The following is a 22,060-nucleotide window of genomic DNA, read 5'->3' as shown; positions in this document are numbered from 1 at the left end:
ATTTGTACGATTTTTATGATTTTCCAAAGCATGTCATCAAGTACTCACAAAGAAATATGCAACTACATAAATTATTTTTCACAAACAGAGGCAGTAGAGTGCGATCTAATTCGTTGGAAGCTAGACCACGAAATTTTGGCAACATGCAATTTTACACAACCTAACAACAATAAGCATTTCAAGCATAACCCTAGCCACATGCATGCATGAAAATAATAAAATCACACAATCTCATCCTTAAGCATAAAATAAACTTAAAAAATCATTAAAATAACCTATACAATTGGATCTACCAACATAAATCAAAACTCAAGAACAACCATAAATTTCTACCTTTATAGTTCTTGCTTGGAGATGTGTTTTCCTTAGATTCTCAAACTCCCCCTTGTGCTCTACACTCTCAAACCGAGCCCCAAAGTCCCACATGCATATTTTTAAGAGAGAGTTAGGGTAGAAAGACTTAGATGATGGACAAAACATGCAAACTACCAGGATCTCTTACCTTGCTTTTACTTGATCACCAAAGTGTTAAATCCTTGAGATCCTACTCGTACAAGCTTCTCTTGAACCCTAGAACACAAGATCAATGACATGCATCGATATTAGATCACCTGCGTGCATAATAAACCCTTAGGGTTTCAAGTTTGAAGTTGAAAAGAGAAGAAAAGATGAAGGGGGTTTCAAAACTTCCTTTACACCAATGTTTCCCTTGAGCTTCTCCCTTCTTCAATGGGGAATGAGTGTGCTTAGCTTAAGGAGAGAAATAATTGTAGCAATGGAGAGTAGAGGGATTTAGGGTTTCAATTTTAGGGAGATAAAATGGAAGAAAGTATTTTTCTTGAGGGAAAATAAATTTTTGAGAAAATGATTAAAAGTGTAAGAGAGCAATGATTAAGGTTTAGCTTGTGAGCGGGGTAAGGCTCTTACTCTTTTGCTAGGGTAGGTGTCCTAGGCTCTTGAGAGCCCTATGGCTAGCCTTGCCGCCCACCACACTCTCTCTCCTCAGAAAAGACATTTATGCCCTTGCTCATTTTTACCTCTCTTTTAGACACTCAAGGGTCCTTTTGTAATTTTACTTATCTACAATTCCCTAAAATTTTACCCTATAGTTTTGAATATCTCCAAGCTTAGTTAATTAAATTATATGTGACCCAAAAATAAAATTTGTCACGTATCACATAATTTTGGTAATTTTATCAAATTGACCAAAATGCACTGAGAGGCCCGAGCAAGAAATTCTCATTCCTAAGCCCAGTTGATTAGAATTCAAACCTCAATCAATTTTTCTTAAAATTTATTGGCTCAACAATAAATTCTCAGTTGCCAAACAAAATTAATATTTTTATGCCATAGTATTCCTTATTTTATTTAATCCGATATTTTTCTCCCATTAGGGTTTATCCCTTGGTCCGAGATCAATCTATCTTTGCATAAAGATAGATCCTTTACCGGATCATTACATCGGCTATAAAAATTCACTAATCATCACAAATTCATATAATATCAAAACACGGGACGTTACAAATTTTCAGTTTTGACACAATCATCATTACTTTATCTCAATGACATAATCGATGAATGCACCTAGGATAGGTTTCAACAGTATCCATTTGCCATTTTTCTTGATCTGCAAATCTTGTACATCATTTACTTGGAGTATTAGGGTTAATCCAGTGACATTAGAATGTGGAGTGAGGCCCATTACTTTGTTAACATTAACACAAGGTGGGTAGAAATTCATTCTAATAGCTTGTCTTCCATACTCAAACTTACGAGCAAGTGTCTTTGGATTTAGTCCTAGGTTCCTAGACATAGATTTCAATACACAAATGGAAACTTTCTGTACTTCACTTGAATAATTATCTAGGATTTCTCTAAAGAATGAAAATGGAATTTTCATTGAATAAAATGATCATTTCAGGATCAAAGTTTGGAAGGGTTTGTTCCTTACTACTTTTTATATGTATATGTTTGGTATTTTCAAATTCTGTTTCATTTTTGAAAAAGTAATGAAGATTAACTCTTACCTAAAAGAATTAGGCTGAGCAAGCCATGATCTCATATTTCTCATGAAGACAGGAATAACTTGAAGGAAGAACATGTCTCCCCAGTCAAGCTTTTGGTCTTCAAGCTAAACAAAGGCTTGGCCATAGACTTCAAGACTGTTTTGCTGCTTTGCATAAGCTTGTTTATTCTCTAATGACATTTTCAAGAATTTTTCTTGTTATCCCCATTTCCTGCCTGGGCTAGGGACGGTGGTCCAGGCCCACTGTCTGGGCAATTGGATTTGGGCCCAGCCCAGGCCCGCTTGGCAGGGGAATGATGGCCCAAGTGTGGGTCTAGACCTGGACGGTGTCTAGGAAAGATGATCTGGGACGATCATCCGGGAGATGTATAGCTTGTTGGGGTTACGGTCGAAGTGTGCGCAAAACGGTCTCGGAGCCTGGTAAACGATCCAGGCCTACGGTAAATGAAGAGGGACAGAGGTAAACGAACCCGGGTCAAGTCCCCCAAGTTGGCAGGAAAAGGCATCCGTGACCCTGAAGTCGCCCCATGACGCGTGGGGGCTGTCCCCACTTTTCACCTGTAGAAAAGGCCACCTCGGGATTGCACGCTGCTGGTTCAGACCTGCGCTGCTAGTACACTGATTGATTTTGTCCCCTGAATCTACCTCGTAACTCGGAATGCCCAGACCAAAAGCCCCATTTTGTCGGGCGAAATATAGGTCTTGGGCTGTCCCAATGGGCTTTGATCATTCTTAGTCTTTTGTATTTTTATCCGTTTGTATTGGGCTTCCGACAGAGAAGCCAAGGGTATTTATATCCTTGTTGGGCCCGGGTCATGCCCGACCCAAGCCCAGTGCTCCTGCGAGCCTATAAATACAGGTGACAGAGCACTGGAGAGGGGATCTCTTTGGCTTGTATACAGTTATTCTACTAAAACATAGAGAGAAACTCCATTGTAAAAGACTTTCCAAGCTCTAATACAACTGTCTCATGGACAAAGGCTCATTAACGCCCCAACCACGTAAAAACCTTGTTTATATCTTCTAAATTCCATAATCATTAATCTCGCTTACTTTTTATTAATATAGTTTTCGAAAATCTCGGTAAACATTTTGGTGCTTTCGTTGAGAGCCTGAGAAAGCTAGTTCTAACGTCAAACCTCTACTACAATGGTGAATACAAGACACACCACTTTCAACCCTACTAACTCAGAGTAGGGCAATGGAGAGCCGCTGCCTTTCCAACCTCTTCCTCATAATCCGCCTGAGAGTGCTCCTCCTCAGACGTCTCACCTTGACGAGTCACAGGACTACGAGGGTGGAACAGAGTATGAAGAGGAGAACGAGGAGGAATATTATGAAGAGGAGGAGAATAAGGGGGAATACCACGACAAAGCTGCGGATCCCGAGATCTCGGGAGGAGATCCCAACCAGCAGGACCTGGAGGTGACTAGACTATGGCAGCAAGTCCTGGACCAGGAGGCCAGGATTGCTGAGCAGGCAGAGGCGCATCGGCGGATGCAAGAGTCCCTCCAGGCCCTGCAGGCATTCATAGCTGCGCAGGGTCCGGCGACCAATCTCCCAGCTGGCCCACTTCCGGGAGCGCAACAGCCCGCTCCGCATGCCAGAGCCGGAGTCCCCGAAGACGTGAGGCCGGCCCCTCCCCAGGAACAATTTTCTGAGCCAGTCCCAGGAAACCCGGACCGGGAGAAAAAGAAGGCCGGGGGAAGGAACCGAAAGAAAGACACCCCCGTCGCGAATGCCGGGACCCGTTCCCGGCCGCTCCCTAGGAAAGAGAAGGTGCACTCCGTCCCAGGACAGGGCCACCCGACCAATCCGCAGGGGACGCGGGATGCGCAGCCTCGGCACGCCCTAAGGCGAGAAGGATGGGAAAGGTCTTTGCATCCTAGTGCCTCGGTAAACAAAAATTTCCGGGAACGCCCACATAGCGAAGAGCGTCATGTCCTTAGTTCAGGGGACGACACGTCCCGGATAGACCTACGTGATGGACTGAACGCTCGGAAAGAGCGGGCCCGTAAGGAAAAGATCCTTCCCTGAGGTGGCAACCTTAGGAAAAACATCAACGACAGGGGGAACGAAAGAATCCCCCTGGAGGATGGCACGGCCAGGCAGCTCATGGAGCAGCTGGCCGCTTTGAAAAAGGTCACGGACCGTTTGGTCCGCAAGCAGGAAGGAGCAGATACCGACTCCGATGAAGAGGACAAAGAGCCATGTGCAAGGCACATCCTAGACGCTGTGCTCCCCGAGGGGTTCAAGATGCTGAGCCTCACCGCTTATACCAGAAACACCGACCCCATGGATCATCTGTCCCGGTACAACTAGCTTATGACCGTGGCCCACGTTAGTGATGACGGAAAGTGCCTCTGTTTTTCGATCACTCTAGGCGGTCCCGCCGAGGAGTGGTGGAAGAGACTTAAACCGGGATCCATCCAATCCTGGTTAGGGCTGCAGTTGGCGTTTCGCAAGCAGTTCCTGGCAGCCATGAGGATGGATATGCAAATCAGCGCCCTCGCCAATATTAAACAGCTCCCAGCAGAGACACTGAGGGCCTCCATCTAGCGTTTCACTGAAGAAGCCTCCAAGACTAAGGTGGACGATGGGCAGCGCCTGGTGGCATTGCAGTCCGGGATCCGGGCCGGGTCCCCTCTCTGGGATGACATGCAGCGTACCAAGGTGGCTACCTTGGAAGAATTCATAAGGAGGGCCCAAGGATTTATCAACTGGGAAGAGGCTCAGATCCAGGCTTTCAGATGGCCTCCGGCGCCACAGCCCGGTGCCCAGGCGTTCTCGGGGTACGGGGTGCAGTTCCCGGCGAAGTCCTACGTCACGCCCCCGATCGCCCCGGGATCGGCCGTTACGCCTGAGGTTACCTACACCCCTACGGTGTACGGTCCTGCCTCTTCAGGGTTTGCCCCAGACCAGTCTCCGCTCACTTGTGAGGTGTTTCCCGAGTATGAGCAAATACCAGGCGGGGCGCAAGCCTTAGGCTAGTCCTGGCCCGGACCGACAACGTCCGGGGGGTACAAACCTTGTGTGACCAAGCCTCAGGCTGGTCCCACCTAGGACAAGCAATGTTTGGGGGGTACAAACCCCATGGGACCAAGCCTCAGGTTGGTCCCACCCCGGACAAGCAATGTCCGGGGGATACAAACCCTGTGGGACCGAGCGTCAGGCTGGTCCCACCCCGGACGAGCGATGTTCGGGGGTATAAACTAAGAGGACCAAGCCTTAGGCTGGTCCCACCCTGGACGAGCTATGTCTGGGGGTATAAATTAAGAGGACCAAGCCTCAGGCTGGTTCCACCCTGGACGAGCGATGTCCGGGGGTATAAATTAAGAGGACCGAGCCTCAGGCTAGTCCCACCCCGGACGAGCAATGTCCGGGGGTATAAATTAAGAGGACCAAGCCTTAGGCTGGTCCCACCCCGGACGAGCGATGTTTGGGGGTATAAATTAAGAGGACCGAGCCTCAGGCTGGTCCCACCCCGGACGAGCAATGTCTGGGGGTATAAATTAAGAGGACCAAGCCTGAGGCTGGTCCCACCCCGGACGAGCGATGTCTGGGGGTATAAATTAAGAGAACCAAGCCTCAGGTTGGTCCCACCCCGGATGAGCGATGTCCGAGGGTATAAATTAAGAGGACCAAGCCTTAGGCTGGTCCCACCCCAGACAAGCGATGTCCGGGGGTATAAATTAAGAGGACCGAGCCTTAGGCTGGTCCTACCCCGGACGAGCGATGTCCGGGGGTATAAATTAAGAAGGACCAAGCCTCATGCTGGTCCCACCCCGGACGAACGATGTTCGAGGTTATAATGCATCTGGTATGCCCCAGAGCAAGGCTGTGGTCCGCGACTGGTAGAGTAAGGGAACCAGGTTTTGCGATAAACTAGCGGAACCTCGTTGGCCAAGGCCATCAGGTTTTTGAAGTTAAAATTAGGTGGGTAGGACTGAGACAATTTGACAAGCTAAAGTCAGAATTGGTCTAGTCCAGGCCGTTGGAACCGGGACCAAACCCTCAGAATCAGTCATGCATGGTGATAAAAGAAAATTTCTAAGGGATAACAGAAATAACATAAACCGGAGGAAGCAATACAAATTGTCTTGGACGCGTACGCGTCCGAAAAAGTTATTACAAAATTATAAAAACGAAAGAAAAAAGAGGCGAGGTGAAGATCCGGGCCTAGGCTTCATCCTCCAGAAGCTCTGCGTCTTCCTTCTCCTTGGCCTCGAATTCAGCCCTCTTCGAGTCCGGGTCGAGAAAGATCAGGAGGTTCGTGTTTTTATCCTTGCGCCAAGCCACGTAGATGGCCTCCTCAAAGGTTACGTGCAGTAAGTCGTCCGCCCGCTCCTTTTAGCTGCGGGCCTCCTCATGCGCCATCATCTCCTCACGAAGAGAGCCGTCCAGCTCGCGGACCCAGATCTCCAAGCTTTGGACCTTCTCCCCGTCCCGGACAGACTGAGCCGCAGCCGCCTCTAGAAGGGCTGCCTTCTCGTTGGCCTCGGTTTCTTTTCGGGACAAGACGTCTTCAAGCCCGGCCTTGACTCGGTCGAACTTGGCACGGTCTGTGTCGGCCTGAGCAACCGCTTTGCTCAAGGTCTCCCGAGCCTAGGCCGTCTCCTTGGCCAAGGCCTCCTTGGCGGCCTCCCTTTGGTTCACGGCCGCCTCCAGCTCCAGCTGGAGCGTCTCCATCTTCATGGCCGCCTTAGCCACCAGGTCAGCATTCCGGTGGGACAGCAGAGCGTCCTGGAACAAAGAAAAGTTAGAAGAATCCTTACAAACAAATAAAAAAGGGGAAAGAAAAAACAGGAAGCAAACTTACTGCGGTGGCCTGGTGGCGAAGGGCCTGGGAGATGAACAACATGTCCGGGTTGGAGATGGTGGCATACCGTTTGAGTTGGAGGTTGGACATGGTGTTCCCCACCTGGTCCAACAAGTCCGCCGCAAAAGGGGCCCTGTCCTGCCCCAGCTTAGGGCGAAAGCCCATCTCAGCAGCTGGCCGATCCACGATCGGCTGGGGGACGCTAAAAGCCGCCGGGCGCTCAGTGAACTCAACCTGACGACGAATCGTCAGGGCCTTGTACGTCTCATCTCTCGTTTCCCGGCCACTCTCCCAGGTCCAGGAAATGAGCCGGGACTGTTCATCCCGCAAGACGGCTTCCCCCTCCTCGGGTAGTGCCGGATGTATGGGGAGGGTCGGTAATGCGGGAATCTCCTTCGCGGCGAGTGGCTTTCCCCGTGCGACTCACCGACTGAGCCAGCCCACCTCGTTCGGGGCCTCTTGTTCTCGATCTCGGCCTCTGCCGCGTCTAAGTCCAAGGCTCTCTTCCCGGAACTCTGGCTTACCGTGGGTTCCAGCTCCAGATCGATCACCAGGGGTTGGGCAAGGCTGGGGACGGCAGCCGGGTCCACAGACATGACTGGGACTATGGCAATTGCACCCTTGTCGAGTCGAGGATTCGCCCCTGGCGTCTCCTTGTTGCGGGAGGGGTCCGGGCCCGGCGCCTCTGGTTTTTTCTTGGCAGTTTTTTTGTTGCGACCTTGGTCACCCTCGCGGCCCGAGCTTCAAGGAGTTGCCTCATCTCGTCCACGGGGGCAGAAATGTCTGAGTCTCCTGCAACAAACGCAAATGAAAAAGAGTTAGTACGATTAAACAGGAAAATCGAAGTCAAAACTAAGAGTGACCTGGGACGAACCCTTATCTAAGCCCCAGGTGTGACTCAACTCATCTAACGCGAAAAAGTAGACTCGATCCCCCATGTCGTCCACGTTCAAGAAATTCCCATACTGAAGGAACCCGGATGAGGACATGAGAACTTCCAAGCCTACGGGAACGGGAGACGAAGGTCTCATTTACCCGTGTTCGGCAGTGCCTCCTCGAAGAGGGTTTCCAGCTCCTCTGAAGCGGCCGCCTCCAAGTCATTCTTCCGCTTGGCCGCGTCCTTTTGTGCCGCAGCCTCAACCTCCCCGATGTGCTCCAGGGCCTAATGCTCCCTTATGATGGCATTCTTCTTGCACTGAATCCCCCGAAGGCTCGGGACGACGATAGTCTGGTGGGCTGCGAGCTTCCCGACTAGTCGGAGGTTGTCTGCATTGACGTAGCCTCCTACGTCCAGGTCTTCTGTGCTCAGCCCGTAGTAAAACCTCCTCCGGTCCAAGATGAACTGGGTGAGAGGAGTCTGGGCAAAAGGTCCTGCCAACCGAAGCAACACGATGAGAAACAAAAAAAAAGGGGGGGGGGGGAAGAGGAAAAGATCAAGAAAAATCGGCCAGCTAAGGGTCAGGGAAGCACTTACCTACTCGCTGGAAGTCCAGTAGCAGTGTGGGGTTCTTCTCCACGAGGAACCCAGACGTCATGAACCAGTAATGCTGGACGTCCGAGGGATGCTTCTAGGAGCTTGTGGGAGCGGGGTAGCTACCTCGCGGCTTCAGCCTGTAGAAGCCATCCAAGGTCTTGTCCTTGGCATTGACCTGCGGTTCCATCTTGTAGAAGTACAATATTTCTGTGGGGGTCGGTTCTGCGATCTCCTTCGCGGCGCAGAAGACACGCCATCCTGCAAGCAGTCGGTAGGCTTGAGGCAGAAGCTGGAAGGGTGCGATTCCCACGTATGTTAGGAACCGCACGAAGTAGTCGTGAAGCAGGAGTGTGGCACCCGCACTGATGTGGCCAGCGCTCCAGGCCCTGAACCCTTCCCTGGAAGTATGCGCCCGCTCCTCTATCCTGGCCAGGCGGTTGTGGAAGAGTCTGGGAGTGGACTATATGCGCAGGCGCTTCTCTAGGACATACATCATCCGGTAGTTCCGGAACAGATTTGGCACCGTATCCATCTGCCATCTGTTGCCTTTGGGGGTCCGGGACCCGAGGAGGGCGAAGGGGGCCCTGTTGACTTCCTCCTCCAAATGAAGGGTGACGCTCGATGTCATGGCTGATGATCTGGGAACAAAGAAAAGAAACCAAGCAGTCAATACCAAAACCCAAGAAAGTCGGTTAAGGTACGGGGTGTTGGTTTTTATTGATCAAATCAAAGATTATACGCAGCGGAACAACAATCAAATTGTCAGTTTAATCCCAAAAGATTTCTAGATCTACTTCTTCACATGCATTTATATATATTGAATCAAAGACAAGAATAGAAAAGTTACCTCAGGTCCTTCCTTGCTGCTATATTTTTGAATGGATAAATCCTTGAGATCTCACACCAAGATCTTCCAAAATGTTCTCAGCACACAAAGAACGAGTGTGGGCTCGCTATACAAACAATAGGCAAAAAACTATTTATCAATTGTTCTCAACACATAAGATCTGATAAAGTTTGGACCTAGGTTTTGTGAAGAACAATGACTTTTGTTTTATGTCACTGTTCCCTTTCTCTGAGAGAGATTTCTAGATATTTTTCTATCCCTGAAGGTTACGTTTTGTAAAACTGATATCCTATATTTAATATATCCAATATATTAAAATATTTGTTATTTTAAACAATTTAAAATAACTGATCAGTTATCAGATTTTTGTTTAAATAATAATATTTTAATCATATTAAAATATCTCATTATTTATTTAATATTTAAATAACTAAAATTGTGGAACCAAGAAACTGAACACAGTCTCTTATGCGTGTAGCACAGTGACTGTGCACTGTGCTACACGTGTACCACATGCCAGTGATGGCATGTGATTTTTCCCAATTTTTATTATTATTTAAATACCAAAAATCCCAAAAAATAAATTAATTCAAAATTAATTATATTTTTGTTAAATCAAATAATTAATTAATTCTTAATTAATTAATTACACATAATTAAACAATAATTATGTTTGATACATAGAAAAATATTTTACTTATCACATAAGTCCTTTTTGCGCATTTTTGTATTTACCTTTGCCAGTGATTGTTTGAGCCATTTCGGGGACCATGGACCTATAACATTAAGCTCCAATAAATAAACTAAATAATTAAACTCTTTAATTATAATAGTTAATTTATTAATTATGATATTACTCCACTAAAAATTTAGAATTGCACTCTTTATGTTATAAATATAATTTTACAGAAATCTTTTCTTAAGTCGTCCATTGATATAACCATCTTACAATAGTTCAACCCTCTAATTATTTCGTTCATAAATTAGAATGGAAGAATTACCATTTTACCTTTCTAATTTACTTCTTATTCCTTAAGTACCATTAATTCATTAGTGAATAATTAATCTATAATCTAATTATAGATTTGAGCTCAAAATCATTCAGTTCCAGAATTAACCCTTAATGGAACTAATATACGATCCGTTAGGAAAGATTAGATTCCGTATTGTTGATACATGTTCCCAGCCATCCATGATATTAAATCTCCAAAACAAAAGTCATTAGCCTCATTCTTTGAAGAGACCTTAACGAATGAATCAAAAGATTTAATAAACATGAACAGGAGTTCATGAACACTCAGGATTTAGGTTGATCTATAAATGATCATCAGTTATGATATGAATTACAAGTATTTATTGTTAAGTGGTTTTTGGATAAAGACTTTAACTCATATCGGTCCATGTCATATATAATCATATTATATAAAGCACCTTTACCGAGATGTCTTTCCACATCAATAATCCGAATCTAGATTATTTGTATCATTATGATACTCAGTAAACCGTACTTACAACTCCAATTAAAGAATTCCATAACTTTAATTTGTTGTTGTTGATTATTTTTATTCATTCATGTGATCTTAATTCTCTCGTACTAATACAAGATTACATCGTCAATAATGAATATGGAATTTTTCTGATATTTACAAAATTATTCAAACAATAATTTAACAATCTAAATATAACAATAATAATGAACCATTGTATTTATTTATTCACAGAAAAACAAAAGTATTTACATGCTTTTAGGACACATTCCTAACACGGGGGGCCTCCTACGGAGTATTAATGTCGTCGGCGAGATCGGACATAAACAGATCCTCAGTTCTTAAAATGGCTCGAGAGTGTAAAAGTTTCAAATGAATGTCCGAGGAGTATTTATAGAGACCCAAATCCTGGTCTCTGATCCAGCAGATAGAAATTCCCCCATCGGACGGTCCAAGATCGTGCAGGGGTATTAATGAGCACTCGAGAGCTGGATCCTCACCATTTCAATCCAACGTCCCAGGAGAGGGGAATTTCAAAGGTCGCCCCATCATACGGTCCACCTCAACGCAGAAGCATTAATGAAGGACCCTCGTGCGGATGGGATGCTTCGAAATCCGTGCTAACGCACTAGCCTAGGCCTAGCGACCCTTGAGGTGGTTAGGTGCCCTCTCGAGATCAAGTGACATCATTGCAGCAGTCGCTTGCCGACACATGTATCCCTCACCATGAAATAGGACTTCAGTACATGGACCCAGACATTGGTAAATGGTCCGGGCTCCGCGTGCGCCCAGCGTCACTGCCCCTCGCCGCGGACCCACGATTCTAAGCAAGAACTGGGAAGGCAACCGTGGAGTATCCGGGAGCAAGGCAAGCCTCCACCTCGCGGACCCTGGCGAAGGCTTGGGGGTAAATGTTATCCCCATTTCCTGCTTGGGCCTGGGACGGTGGTCCAGGCCCACTGTCTGGGCAATTGGATTTGGGCCCAGCCCAGGCCTGCTTGGCAGGGGAATGACCAGGAACGACGATCCAAGTGTGGATCTAGACCCGGACGGTGTCCAGGAAAGATGATCCGGGACGATCATCCGGGAGACGTATAGCTAGTTGGGGTTACAGTCGAAGTGTACGCAAAACGGTCTCGGAGCCTGGTAAATGATCTGGGCCTACGGTAAACGAAGAGGGACAGAGGTAAATGAACCCAGGTCAAGTCCCCCAGGTTGGCAGGAAAAGGCATCCGTGACCCTTAAGCCGCCCCATGACGCGTGGGGGCTGTCCCCACTTTTCACCTGCGGAAAAGGCCACCTCGGGATTGCACGCCGCTGTTTCAAACATGCGCTGCTAGTACACTGACTGATTTTGTCCCCTGAATCTACCTCGTAACTCGGAATGCCCAGAACAAAAGCCCCATTTTGTCGGGCAAAATATAGGTCTTGGGCTGTCCCAGTGGGCTTTGATCATTCTTAGTCTTTTGTATTTTTATCCGTTTGTATTGGGCTTCCGACAGAGAAGCCAAGGGTATTTATATCCTTGTTGGGCCTGGGTCATGCTCGGCCTAAGCCCAGTGCTCCTGCGAGCTTATAAATACAGGTGACAGAGCACTGGAGAGGGGATCTCTTTGGCTTGTATACAGTTATTCTGCTAAAACATAGAGAGAAACTCCATTGTAAAAGACTTTCCAAGCTCTAATACAACTGTCTCGTGGACTAAGGCTCATTAACGCCCCAACCACATAAAAACCTTGTTTATATCTTCTAAATTCCATAATCATTAATCTCGCTTACTTTTTATTAATATAGTTTCCGAAAATCTCGGTAAACACTTCTATATCAATTTTCATATTCTCAATGAGTTCCTCTAAGACCCTACAACTGAATTTTAATAATGTTTTGTTATTATAGATTTAAGCTGTGTGAGAATACCTGAAAGAATCCCCGGTCTTTACAAGCTAAATGGAGTTTTTCCAATTTATCATGGTGCGATGGATGTTGATGATCAAAGTAGTTTGGTCATATGGATTATTGGCAGCTGAAGTGTTTCTACAATAGAACTGGATCGACTTCGGCTTCAGGCTGGAGATAGCAAGGTGGGATTTCTTTGAAGCCAATTCTTGAACATTCTCAGACACTCTCCATTTCCTTATCGTACAAGTCTACACTTGTGTATCTAAATAGATGTGCAAATATGCTAACATGGCATGTAGTAGACTAAGTACATCAAGCTACCAACATGTAAATATTTTTTTTTGGCATAGATTTTTTTTTGGGCATTAATTTTGAAATTTAATTTTTTTTTGCCATTAGAAGTGGTGTTTCCAACCAACAAGAGGTATGCTATCTTTTCAATATTTTAACTTAATTTAAAATTAAAAAATTAGGGTTTCATAATAAATGTACTAGCTCTCTATTATTCTTCTTGTTCTTCTTCATTCAAAGTAAAAAAAAAACATAAAAAATAGATTTTCACCACAAATTTTGTGAGCATGTGAAGGAGAGAAAGAAGAACAAGAAAAAAAATCGTGTAGGGAAAAAAGATAGAGAGGGAGAGAGAGAAAACCCATTGGAGGAGAGGGGAAGGAGTTGAAGAACAAAAGAAGTAGATCTAAGGATTTAGAAGGAAGAGTTGGAAAGAAGAGACAATTTTTTATGAGAACTCATTGTCTCCTAATCGAATCAGGTCCAAATTTTTTTTGATCGCGCTCATTGGAATCGATCTCCTATGAAAAGTTTGGAGTCATCCTCTTCAATGTTTGAAAGTAGAACTCGACGTTGTCTTCATAATGAGTCTTATTGTTCTTTTTGCAAGGTAATATCTTCCAAGTGTTCCAAATTGCTTTTAGATCGCGCTTGTCGGTATCGATATCCTATGAAAAGTTTGGAGTCATCCTCTTCAATGTTCGAAAGTAGAACTCGACGTTGTCTTCATAGTGAGTCTTATTGTTCTTTTTGCAATGTAATATCTTCATATCTATATATGTGTCTACGATTGTGATCTCGTAGACTATGATGTTCCTATTCAACCATGGAGTTTTGTCATACCTGATGAGGATTGTGATGCAATGACTATTAATATACCATCAGATGTAAACAAAGGGAACTTTCGAATTCCTGACCATGTAAAATGTGTATGTATTATTTTTATTATTATTATTATAATTTTAGTTATTTTCAAAATTTTAAGTCAATTTATTGTTTACAAGTTGGGGTGACAAAAGTAACTTTGCTCACAATAGTTGTTGGTTTGTAAAATATTTTGGTAACAAAGTTCCTTAAATTTAGAGATAGGTTAAATGGTTGAAATAATATTATCCATCAATTTTGTCGTCGTCTAGTTGATATATTTTAATTAATTTCATAATTTTATGGTAAGAAACATTATTTGGTTGGTATATGTTTATCTGAATTATTATTATTGTTTTGCACATCAACTATGTGAAGAATCTCAAAGATCTGAAGACCAAAATGATGATATCATTGTTAGTAGTAATGTAATCAATAATCAAGGAGATATGGAATAGAAATTTGGTTTACTTTTGTATTGCTATATTGTTGGAAGAAATAAGTTTGTTTAATTTCCAATTTAGTAATTTAAATATTATTTGGTGTAAGTTTATGTCATTTCCAATGTACTAATTTAGATTTTTTTTTTGCAATATTTTTTTTTTTAATTTCTTTAACTTATTAAATTATAATAAATGTCTTTAGGGTTTTAGTTCAAAATAGTGTATTACCAAATTGAAATTGAACATATTAAACTTAGTGATACACGCACATAATATTTAAATATAAAAAATATTATTTTGAAAATAGAAATTTTTATATATATTTTTTTAAATATAATTTGGAAGTTGAGTATTTAAAAAATTCTATTGGAAATGACAACTAATTAATGATTTTGTATGCACTCTAAAATAATGGATGACTATTGATTTTTCTAACAATAAATGAACATTAAAACAAAAATACAAAATAAAACTTTCTATATTACATAATAAAATACAAATTTAAATTTCGCAATTAATAATAATGTACAGTTGGGAATTTTGAATTATCAAAGGAATAGTTAATAAATTTTCGAATTTTTCTTAAATATTAATATGAATATATGATTAAGGGAAGAATTTATATTATTTCAAAATTTTCAGAATTTATTTTTGAAATGACAACTAATTAATGACTTTTTATCTACAAAAATATAATGGATAACTATTAGTTTTGTAAAGTTTTGACAATTTGAAGAAAAATATTCCAACAATAACTAAACATTATAGCAAAAATAAAAAATTAAACTTTCCAATACAATATTAAAATCAAAATTTAAAAACTTAATTGTTTGTAACATTGAAGACCTAATTAATCTTGATCTTCCATTACTTTAGAGAAATGGTTGTTGGGTCGCTTAAACTTCTTGTTGAGTGTATCTCCAAGGTCAACGATGTCAAGGTTACTAAAATTATTTTTTGATTCATCACAAATAGTTTTACCATTTGTTTTCACCTTGTAATTGAGTCATCACTACATCTGTAGACTTCATCAAATATTCAATGTTTCGACCACATGTATCTTTGGTCTTCCCATGAAGTAAATATTGCTGCATCCTCCAATGTGGTAACTCATTCGTGAGATTTTGGAGAATCATTGTGGCATACTCTTTTCTCATCCTCCTCCTATAACTGTTGGGAAATTTATTCTTATTCAAATCAGTAGACTCTTCCTTCATGATTTCTTCATTTAAGTAGAGTTCCATATATTCGAACTCTTTTTGAAGTTTTTCTATCTTTGATTCTTAAATGGAATCATAAAATATTCTCTTCAAATCCATGTGTAACGACCCAACTATTCTAGACTTTGGACCATTAATAACTACTATACACAGACACTAATCATAAGAAAACATATATATGAAATAACCATAACTTTATTAAAACTGTAAAGAGTTAAAATACATAAAATTCATAGTAGGATATGAGATCCCATTATTTTGAAAATAAAATAGAGCATAACTTAAATCTTAAATAAAATGGTTACAATATTAAGTGCGTAGATACATAAAAATCATAATTTAAAAGACTTAAACAACTTCATCCTCGAATCGTTCGCGCAGTCCACCGATTTCATTCTCCCTCAATACACATTCCGAAGCTTCCAAGAATCTTCCCGCTGCCATAACTATTTTCCTGCACATATAAAACATAAAGGAATGAACCTAATGCCCAGCAAGGAAAATCTACTACAAGCATGAAACATAATCATACACATAAACTATGAACATCTATCATATACTATAACACATATATCATAATTCTAACCCATGTACATGGTAACTATTGGGGTTTGCTAACTAAGCAACTATAAGCCTCAGACTACAATGAGGTTTGCTAGTCAAGCAACTATAAGCCCCAAAAACATTTAACTATTGGGGTTTGCTATATAGCAACTATAAGCCCCAAAACATAAATATGATAGGGTTTGCTATATAACAACTATAAGCCCCAAACATACATATATCATACACATAAAATCTTACTATAGCATAATCATAACACTTTTATATAAACATAGCACGTATCACATAAGAACTATCCTATTTTCCTTACCAAAAATATCAGGATGATGAGAACAAGGTCGGGATTTTGGAACACTCCTAAAAACCATTAATAGAGAGATGAGTATTTTAAAAGAAAAGAGATGAAAAGAATGAACTAAACCATCGAGAAGATACTTACCAACGAGAACCTCAAGTTCAAAGAACTTAGGTTCCTAATCAAGAATAAAGAATACTGAGTTAGGATTTGAGTAGAGAAAAACTATAAGAACTAATGAAACAATACAGAAAAGGAACTAAGAATAGGAACACCTTTGAAATCGCTATGACCGAACTACACCTCGAAACCGAATACACACTATGAACCTTACTTCCCAAGTGTCTAATAAGCTTAGAATGATAAAGCTTATAACCCCAACCCAAGTGTTTATCACTCTATAGTCTCACTATCACCTGGAAGGCTCTGATCAATGCTTGAAGAATGAATGAAAAGGCTTGGGGCTAGGTCCTATTTATAGAGTTCTAGGAATAAAAATCTTCTTTTTGGCTTTGAATAAAAAAAATGAATTTAATTGAAAATATTTGAATACTCTTCAGCCAAAGGCTTAGGACTTGGTCAAATTGTTCAGAGAGAGGTTTAAGAAGTCCAAGCTTGATTTTTAAAAACAAAAATAATAAAAACAAATAGAATCCTAACTTCTAACTCCCTAAATCTCGTAACTCTAAACTCACCTGCAGTACAATCAACATAACTGAAGCTGTAGGACTCCAATTTAGACTATCTTTATACTGTTAGAAAGATAATTCAATTATCTACAACTTTTTAGAAATACTATTTTTCGAAATTCATAACATAACTAGGTTAAAAATAGGTCGGAAGTTACAGTACCCTAAAGTTACGAAAAAATCTATTTAATTATCTAAATAACAACCTAATCCACAAATAAATAAAATTGTCACAAATGTCATGCTCCTAACAGATTATGATGAAGACTAAGTCTTATATTTCCTTTATTTTATCATTAAAATAATAATTCCTTAATAATCATGCAATTGATAAGTGTCATAATCCTATTGGCTCTATCTAAACCTTAGGAATAACTATGCTCATGACAAGTGTCATATTCGTATTGGCTCTATCTAAACCTTAGGTTATAATAATTATCATATTAATAACAAGCAATATTAATCAAACCTTATGTTATAATTAATATTCTTAAACTATAGGTTAAACTTATAAAATCCATAACTATTGCTAGGAGTTTCCAACTAAGTCTCGGCTTGAACCAAAATCCACAGTAATAAACATACTATAACTACTACTAGCTATTACTATTACTACTACTATCTAACTAGCTAAGTAAAGTTCTTGGACTCTACACCATGGCTCGCTTATCATCTTCACAATGATTCATATTATAAACTATGTAGTAGAGAGAAAGATATTGTGAGGAGAGAAAAAATATTGTGTGGATATATACAGAAGAATAACATTTATTTGTAGGTTAATGAATCAATACAATTATTCATTTTTCCTCAAAAAATGTTCATTTAATTAATTTCTCATTAACAAACACAAATGTTCAATTTTAGTATTCTATTATTTCGAATATTAAAAAAATACAATTGTTCAACTTCCCATTAATTTCAAATTTTTTCCCATAAACTACAAAAAAAAAAAATACAACTATTCAAATGTTCTATTATATTATCAATAAATGAACATTTATTGATAATATTATATCATAACCAATACCTAAGACAACTATCGATATTCTTTACCTTGAAAATAGGGAATTAATTGAAATCAAGAATTGTGTTATTAAAAGAAATAAAAAATTAAATACCCATTTTATCCGAAAATTAAAAAAAAACTACTTTGATTTATGCCAAATTACTTTGATTATAGGTAAAATGAATCAATACAACTCTTCATTTTTTCCCAAAAAATGTTAATTTAATTAATTTCATATTTTTCCATAATTTCGACAATAATTTTTTTTTAACAAAGGGACAATTTCACTCTAACAAATTTATTAATTATAACATTATTAATAAGATTTTATTTGAAGACCCAAAAAGAAATAAAAGTTTCTATTCATAACAAACCCTAATAAGAAAACGTCCATAAAAAAATTTAAACATAATAATATAAAATCATTATAGGTAAGACTTGAAGACATTGAACCACACACAAACATTAAGTTAAAAAAAAAAATTAAGCATTTTTACAGATGCTCATTCTTCTTTGTCTTCTTATTCTCCTTCTCCTTCAAATATTTCTTCCACACCTTGTGTCAAAATAGTTGGTCATTGATCCATGCAAAGTTTTTATCGCAATTGCACATTTTGTCATCTCTCGAACAAATTCATCCATGATGTTCTTCAATTCAAGTAGACGACTGAAATTTTCATCAAATTTTTAGAACATAATATCGAAATATATTCCATTTGGATTGTACTTTAGTTGAGCATCAAGTGGATTCACATCTTTCTCATCATCGCTAAACTTCTCAATCTTGATATTCTTCAATGGAGACTCTATGTGTAATGACCCAACTATTTCTAAGACCTTGGACCATTAAAACTACTAGACATAGCTACTATTTTGATACAATCATAATAAATAACATATCTTTATTGAAAACCCAAAATATTGTACTAATACAAAATAGAGAGTAAAAATATAAAATGTGACATGGTATGGGATCCCATTGTTTACAAAACATAAAACATAACTTCAAAAACTTGTTGCGGAATTACAACAAAACATAATTTAAAAGACTAAAATAAACGTCATCCTCGATCGACACGCAACCCATCCATTCCATTCACCCTCAACACACAAGCCAAGCCACCAAGAATCCTTCCACCTCCGTATCTAAATTTCCTGCATCACACTAAGAATAAAGGAGTGAGCCTAATGCCAAACAAGGAAAATATACTAACAACATATAACATAAACCATAAACATAAGACTATATCATGAAGGTATACTATAAAACATATGACTATAAAAACATCTATTACAATGACCATCATACTTCTTGGGGCTTGCTAGCTAGGCAAATCATATGCCCATAAATTTGTAGGGCTTTGTTATCTAAACAAGTCATATAAATTTATGGGGCTTGTTATCTAAACAAATCATATGCCCAAGGACTATATTCTTGGGGCTTTGTACCTGAACAAGTCATATGCTTGTTATCTAAGCAAGTCATATGCCCAAGGAATTCTATAAATATACATATAAAATACACATATCATTACACAAACATATCATAACATAAACATATCATAACTTAACAAAACATAACATAACATAACATAACATAACATATAAGCACATAAAATCTATCCTATTTTCCTTACCAACACCGAGATATTTGAGAACAAGGATGAGATTTGGAACACTCCTAAAACCAACAATAAGAATGGTGAGTATTTCTAAAGAGAAGAGATGATAAAGAAGAGAACTAAACCACCAAGAAGAAGCTTACCATAAAGAAACCTTAAGTTCAAAGAACTTAAATACCTAAGCAAGAATCGAAAACAACAAGTTAGGATTTGAGTAAAGAAAACTAAAGAACCATATAGAAATGAACTTAAGAATAGGAATACCTTTGGATGTACTAGAACAGATCTACACTCGATATTGAAAACACACTATATCTTACTTCCTAAGTGTTTATAATGCTTAAGATGATAAAGCTTTTATCCCAAACCAAAGTGTATCACTCTATAGTAACCCTAGCAGCTTGAAGGCTCTGAACACAGCTTGAAGAATGAGAGAAATGGCTGGGTACTAGGTCCTATTTATAGAGTTCAAGGAGTGAAAATATATCCTTTTAGCTTGAATAAAATAATGAATATTAATTAAAATATATTTTAATATTCATTCAACAAGTGCCCAAGACTCGGTCAAAATCGTTTAGAGGCAAGTCAAGAGGTTAAGGAATGAATCAAGCTCGGTTTCTACGAAGTTTAAAAACAGGCCACTGGAGTCGATATATCGCCTAGGGTAGGCGATATATCGCCCCAACCAGCATATCACAGGCTCGTGTTTTCGTTCATGCAAAGTCGGCGTATTTTTCGTATCTTCCGTAGGCGATATATCGGCCTCTCTGATGCGATATATCGGCATACGTGAATATATTAAACACGTAATTGCACTTTTTCAGCATAATTTGAATTGGATAAACAACTTTGACTGAGTCATAATACGATCCTAACAGCTGTTGGAAGGTTCTAGAGCTTCTAGATCTTTCTTTTTAATTAAACTATTCATCAAAATACTTAAATCCTTAATAAACATGCACACGACAAGTGTCGTGATCTTATTAGTTCTATCTAAACCTTATAGTATAATAAATGACATCTTTATAATCAGTTATATTAATCAAACCTTATGTTATAATTAATATTCTTAAACTATAGGTTAAACTTATAAAATCTATAGGTGTTGCTACGAGTGTTCAACTAAGTCTCGACTTGAACCAAAATCCACGGTAACTAACATACTACTAACTAATACTAACTAATACTAACTACTACTACTATCTAGCTAGCTAAGTAAATATTTTGGGACTCTACACTATGTCATTGTTAAACTTCTCAATCTTGATCTTCTTCAATGGAGAATCTACTTCAACATCTTTGGAATGAAAGGGTGAAGAGTTTTCTTCATTTTTTGAATAGGTTGAATCTGAATGTTGATGACAGACATTGTTGTTGAATATGTGTAAAACTAATATTTTTTTTTAAATATAGAGAACAATCGATTTAGGGTATATGGTATAATATTTATAGAATGTGTTATGAAGAAACATTGCAACCTTTCACATTCTTAATAAAATATTCTGAATTCCTTTAAAATAAATAATAAAATATTATGGAAAGAATAAATAATTAATACGTGGTAATTTCCCAATGTAATCATTAATCATGCATTCACATTATTTTAATATTTTTTTTATAAAAAATGCCCATTAATTTCGACCACCTATGTTTTAATAACAAATTTCACCAATTAAATTCATATAATGAAAAACGAATTTTTTATTTATTTACAAATACCGAAAAAATAACAATATTAAATTGTCATTTAATACAAGAGCCACACTTTCTTAATTTAATAAAAAAAATAATTAATACGTTGTTACTTCCCAAATGTAATCAGTAATCAAGTAACCACATTTAATTTAATATTATCTTTTTAATTCATTTACCCATTAATTTTGGAAACTACCAATTTTTATAATTTAATATTATATTTTAAATAAAAATAACCCATTAATTTCGACCACTATAATTTTAATTACAAATTTGACCAATTAAATGCATTTAAAAAAATGAAAAAACAAATAATTGGGTTGAAATAAAAAAAATAACAATAATAATTTATGCCATTTAATACAACTACCACAATTTTTTAATTTAATGAATTTAAAATTTTTAAATTAAATAATGTTATCCAAAAAACCGGCATAGATGACGTGGCAAGTGATTCCTGGACACGTGGCTGACACTTGGAGGAACTCTGCTAGGATATCGACCAGAAGACACATTATATGCAGTAGGCGGCCTAGTCTAACCTGCGACCAGTCCGGTCGATGGTTCCGCATGCAACATGATGTTTCTATAAAGATCTTTGTAAATCCCGAAATTGACTCCCACAATCTCCTGAGTATCCCATTATTTAGGAGAGAATATCTGTAGCAAATTCATGTAATCCCCCTTGAGCCTATAAATAGAGAAAGATAGCTCAAGGAAGGGACTTTTGGCTTTCGAATTATTTGAGACTAGAGAAATTCTATTCGAGATATTGTATTGTTCTTCAGAGGTTGGTGAAACTCATTGAACCCTAGT

At 39.2% G+C, this 22,060-nt stretch overlaps 1 pseudogene; it reads right to left on the bottom strand.

The window, feature by feature from the left end:
- Positions 1-22,060, bottom strand: part of LOC133779805 (S-norcoclaurine synthase 1-like) — a 147,618-nt pseudogene that overhangs the window by 33,966 nt on the left and 91,592 nt on the right.

Source organism: Humulus lupulus, chromosome 5 (genome assembly GCF_963169125.1).
Source record: "Humulus lupulus chromosome 5, drHumLupu1.1, whole genome shotgun sequence".
Lineage (NCBI taxonomy): Eukaryota > Viridiplantae > Streptophyta > Magnoliopsida > Rosales > Cannabaceae > Humulus > Humulus lupulus.
The sequence above is the reverse complement of the archived record's forward strand: the minus strand, read 5'-3'. Positions and strand labels throughout refer to the sequence as shown.